Source organism: Melospiza melodia, chromosome 18 (genome assembly GCF_035770615.1).
Source record: "Melospiza melodia melodia isolate bMelMel2 chromosome 18, bMelMel2.pri, whole genome shotgun sequence".
NCBI classification, from domain to species: domain Eukaryota; kingdom Metazoa; phylum Chordata; class Aves; order Passeriformes; family Passerellidae; genus Melospiza; species Melospiza melodia.
The window spans coordinates 5,637,865-5,643,312 of NC_086211.1; the positions used below are offsets into that span (position 1 = coordinate 5,637,865).

Genomic DNA, 5,448 nt, shown 5'->3' on the forward strand with positions numbered 1-5,448 from the left:
CCTGGCCTTGAACTTTTCCAGGAATGGGGCTGGTTCTTGGCAGAGAAGAAACAAGCCCCATTGTTCAAACACTCGGGGAACGTATGCAAATACATTCCATGTAAACCCTGTGCCTGAGTGACTTTTTTTAAGCCTTCAGTCTCCACAGTTCTCTTGTGGGCCCAGCTGGCAGGGATGGTGCAATATCAGTGAATAGAATAAAGAATTTGTCACTTGGGAAAGGCTAACCAGGCCATAAGTTGTTGTTTACTTGTATGTGAGAGAAATGACTCAGCTTGTTGTGAAAGACTGGCTAATAAATATGTAATTATCAAATAATCCAAATGTTTGGATACAAAATGAGAGAAGGCAGCTAATCCTTAAGAAACAGAAAATGCAAGATAAACACATTCACTTAAGGTATTAGCTGATATTATTGTAGCACTGATTTTGGGCAATTCCTGTTTCTTTTAGAAGTGCTTTGCTCCAGCTATGTGTCAGTTTTAAGACGCTGCAGCCAAAGCTGAGCTGACCCCAGTGACACTTGGAAGCCAGTGTCTGGTTTGGTCAGATGTGCAGCCCTGCACCAGTCTCCTCCTCCCTGCATATATGAGTGGTTTGCAGAATCAAAGTTTTCTGGCCACTCCTTCTCTTTCTGTACTTACTCCATACCTGTTTTCCTGTCTTAAGAGTAGATAATATTTAAAAGCTTAAGATACTCAGGGCAAAATCACCTCTTAGTTTAAATCTCCTTGAAATTCCTTGGTGGTGTGAGGCCAGGCCCTCTGAGGGGTGATTCCCATCCTGTTCCCTGGAGCCCAGGCAGGGCAGGCAGGACTGAGCTCTGGCAGGACAAGGCATGTCATTCTCCCAGGGCACTGCCAGCTTCCCAGGCTGCTCTGACTTGTCCTGAGCAGTTGTTTTTCCATCACAACCAGGCCAAGAGGCTGGATGGAGGATGATGGCTGAAGCTCAGTTTTCCCTCCATTTCACAGCTATAAGAGGCAATAGAACTTGTTTTAAGTTTCCAGGATTTAAGGGAAACTTGGTCAGATGTCCTGGTTTTGTTAAAACAAGCTGTGTACAGGGAGTTAATTTTTCCACATTTCAGAAGAAACTGCTCTGAGGCAAACAAAAATTCCTTCAAGATTTCTCAGCCTCAAACAAATTCTGAATGTAAAGTGGGCTGACAATTTAATTGGCTAAGTTGAAGTGTATAGAGAAAAATGGTCAGTAAGAAGAAAATTTGACCATATTAAAAATGTTCAATTTTTAACATTGTAGAGGGCAGTTAAGAATTTAGAGAAAAAGAGCTTTCTTAACTGACACCAGGTATGGGGAAACTGCAATACAGGGCCAAACCAATCCAAGGACGATATTTCTCTAGTTCTCCCTTCCCTTCCCTTCCCTTCCCTTCCCTTCCCTTCCCTTCCCTTCCCTTCCCTTCCCTTCCCTTCCCTTCCCTTCCCTTCCCTTCCCTTCCCTTCCCCTCCCTTCCCCTCCCTTCCCTTCCCTTCCCTTCCCTTCCCTTCCCTTCCCTTCCCTTCCCTTCCCTTCCCTTCCCTTCCCTTCCCTTCCCTTCCCTTCCCTTCCCTTCCCTTCCCTTCCCTTCCCTTCCCTTCCCTTCCCTTCCCTTCCCTTCCCTTCCCTTCCCTTCCCTTCCCTTCCCTTCCCTTCCCTTCCCTTTTTCCCACATTATTTCTCCCTTCCCACTATGATTCCCATTCCCAGTGCTCTCCTGCAGTCACACCTAGCAAATCTCTTGTGCTCCACATTCTGCTCCTTGCTATCAAAAGGGGCAAATCCTCCTTCTGCCAAATGTGGCAGAAACCAGTGCAGCCAGGTGTTTCTGACTGGTGGTACTGGGCATGGCATGCTGCTGCACAGGATGGGACTGGTGACCTTGGCTGGGCAGATCATCATATATATGTAGTAGTATGAAAATCACCTGAGATATCTGTAAATCTGATTTCCTGCTCATTAAAGAAAAGGTTTCTCACCACCTGCATCCCTCTATGGTTAAGCTCAGCGGGGTCCTTTCCCCACTCCCCCCAGCCAAAGGCAGTGGGTGCTGCATCCAGAGCAGTTGGGTTATCAGGTGAAGGGGGTGCAGAGCACTTCAGATCAGTTTTGTCCCTGGATCTCCGTGGTCCTGCCTTACAGGGATTTCAGACATTAACAAGAAAAGCCGATTACACCCAAGGCAGGCAGGCAGAGCAGCCGCTCTCCTCACAGCTCTCATCTGCTGCTTCAGCTCAGCTCCTGCTTCTCTGGGGGATTGATCCCAGTAAATGGACACAAGCTTGTTAACTGTAATTTTTGTTGATCCTTCAGATGCCTAATAATGAAGATTCTTTCATTTATTTTTCTTTCTCTCTTTTTAAAACATGGTTAGAGATTCACATGGAGGGCTGAGACAGAGCAGTCCATGATGTATCCAGCAGGACCAGCTCTGATCCACTCTTCTAGCAAACAGTTGCTCACCTTCCCTTGCAGGGATCCTAGCACAGATTCTGCAGATGAAACAGAGGCTTGACTGCTCTCAAGCCAGCAGTTGGCTTTCCAAAGCCAAGATGTTCCTTTATTTCTGGGGCAGTGCTCTGGTGTGTTTGTGTGGTGCAGACAAGGGGCTTCCCCCAGCAAGATAAAGCCTGTGCAATAGCCCATCAGAACTCTTACCTTTCTATATAGAACTATTATAGTACAATTTACTTATAATAAATAAATAAATAAATAAATAACTTCTACCATAATGACATAAATACCTGTTATGGTTATACTGTAGTATAACTGGATAGTTTTATCATAGTCTTATGTAGTAAAACAGTACTATGGACTATACTAATTCTTTCTGGTTTCTATTGGTTTTAACTTATTATACCTTAATAGCTAAATTTCTCTGTGTAGAGATTAGATTAGAGCTGTGATCTGTTATTACAGCCTATAATAACTTTGCAGTTGGAGCTGGAGGTCAGTGTCTGGGAGCAGGCTGCTGACACAAGCAGAGAGGTGCATTAGGGCACCTTCCTGTGGGCTCACATGACCCTGCAGGGCTGGACACCTGCAGAGAGTCTGCAATCTGCCAGAGAGTTCCTGGAAATCTGCACATTGCCTGGATGGACTCACATGGAGGAGAAGTGGATGGATCTGGAGCACACCTCACCACCAGCCTCTCCTAAAATGCTCTCTGATGTAGACCCTGTCTCAAAGTTTGGTTATCTCATTTGTCAGTGCCCTCTCAATGTCTAATTAATTCAATCTATGCAAGGTAGTTAACAAATATATAAAAGATTCTATATTCAGTTAGACAAATGCATGCACTTACCTAAAAACCTCTGTTTTGCTGAGAATCCAAGTCCCAGGATCCTGCACAGCAGATCTTCTGGCTTACAGGGACGAAGACAGAGGCCCAGCTGCTCGTCACAGGAAGGGCAGGGCTAAAGGCTGCTTATCTAAAGTGCCTGAAAGTTTGAGATAACAGCTCTGCTCCCCAAAATTGCCTTAGCTTAAAAGTGACGTAATGCATATAGTGCCAGTGACATTCTGTAATGTGCACTAATTAAATCTAGAAAATATAAGAGCTGATCTGGCCAAACAGGAAAAAAAACCTAAAATATTTTAGTTGAGTTCCTACTGGTCCAGTAAAAGATTGAAGATGAAAGTTGAGTCTCAAAGAAAATGACTAAAATCCAGACTCATAAACCATCCACAGGAGACTCAGTAAATTTTTGTAAAGGGATTTAAGAAATTTGGGTTATATAAGTTGAAATACAGTAAATTACAAGCAAGGTTAGCACATTGTCAAGTCCTACACCCAGAAGACCTAATAAAAGGATGTAGTGGCAGATCCCCAGTTTGTCACACACACACAAACAAGATCAAGCTGATGTTTAGCATGTCTCTAGAAGGACTATTAGAATTTTCATTTTAACAAGCTCTCCTGGCTCTGAAGAAAAAGCTGGTTTGTTGGATAATGTGGAGATTTTTCTTTGTGAGGCATCCCACAACGGACTGCTCTGAAAGATAACAAAATGTTTAACATATGGAGGAAAAAATTATTCCCAGCCTGCTGAAGATATCAAGCTTGATGAATACTTCAGCTCTTACTATTTGTGTGCCAGCTTTAGAACATCTTGAAAAACTTTGACCAGATTCCATGTCAACCACGAATGTTCTCTTCTCTCATCCCACATTTGAAGTTGGGTTTGCAAACATCTCTGCTTTGGATCACAAGAGTAATTAAATGCACTTGACCAACATTTGTACTGCAGCTATCATGAGGCTGTTAATCAGTGGTAAAGAATCTACATTTTGTCAACATAAAAAGCTAAAAATATCATGCCTGTAGTAGTATCATTAAGTAGGATTTAATTAGGGGACTTTCAAGGGAACTTTACCATAAGAACTGAGTGCTTGCTGCTGAAGTCAGACTTTAGGTTGTATTGCAGGAACCTGCTGCTTTGCAGTGCTTTGAAAGGCTATTTTGAGAACAAGGTCTCTGGTAGCACAGTCTATTTCCAGTCTAATTTAATTGGCTTTTTAATAATTGATTAGACTAAGGAAACAATTTCATGGAACCACAGAATAGTCAGGCTGGAAGAGGCCTCTGGAGATGCTGTATGTAGTCCCACTCCTGCCCAACAGGCTCAGGCAGAACAGGTTTCTCAGAGCTGCATCAACTCAGATTTTGAATATATCCAAAGCTGGAGACTCCACCTCTTCACTCTATTTAATGTTTTCTAGGGATTCTTTACTTCACTCACATTGCCTTATTATATAAATTTATATTTTCTATATATATTGCCATGTAAGAATTTTAGCTGTCCCTCCATTTAGTGAATTAAATAGTTAATAGCTTTTAGTCAATTAAAATGCTGCTCAGTACAGGAACAGCTGTACTTCAGCTTTTCATTAAAAGAAAGCTGAACTTCAAAGACAGTACAAAGGGCCTAAAATGAGTATCCTATTCTACAGGAATGCACAATAGCTTTTGGATCCATAAGAAACTCCTCAACTATTCTGCATCATTAGTGTTATTGTCCCTTTTTGGAGAATTTTCAAAGCAAGCCAGTGTTTTGTGGAGAAGTGGCCAGAAGTTTGACTGTGCCTTTAAGCTAGGAATAAAACTTGTCTTGTGTGTGTAATCTGTCTCAAATGTTTCTCTGGGAAGGCAAGTAGACATTGCTGTAAACAGATCATGGCTTGGTTAACAACTATGTCACAGGCCTGAAAAGGTAAAGTTAGGTCAGATGGACAACAAACATGAGCACTTCCTACAGCATAAGGAGCACGAACAACCCCCACTGAGTCTGTTTTTAGACTTGACACAAAGCCAAGGCACTTGGGAATTAGAAGTCAAAGAGCACTTTCTGTCTGTAATACAGATAATTTAAAATACCCACATCAGAATCCTGATTTTCCATGATTTGTGTGTGCAAAAAAACCCCAGCACTCTACCCCACAATGGTG

General features: G+C 42.5%; 1 protein-coding gene across 1 annotated transcript in view; it reads right to left on the reverse strand.

Moving 5' to 3' along the window:
- The window catches only part of SUN1 (Sad1 and UNC84 domain containing 1), a 33,116-nt gene extending 29,679 nt beyond the window's left edge, over window positions 1-3,437 (reverse strand). Inside the window, exon 1 of the mRNA XM_063171817.1 lies at window positions 3,305-3,437. The gene's annotated coding sequence lies outside the window, so the exon portion shown is untranslated. The remainder of the gene's footprint in view (window positions 1-3,304) is intronic.
- Window positions 3,438-5,448: the final 2,011 nt, after the last annotated feature.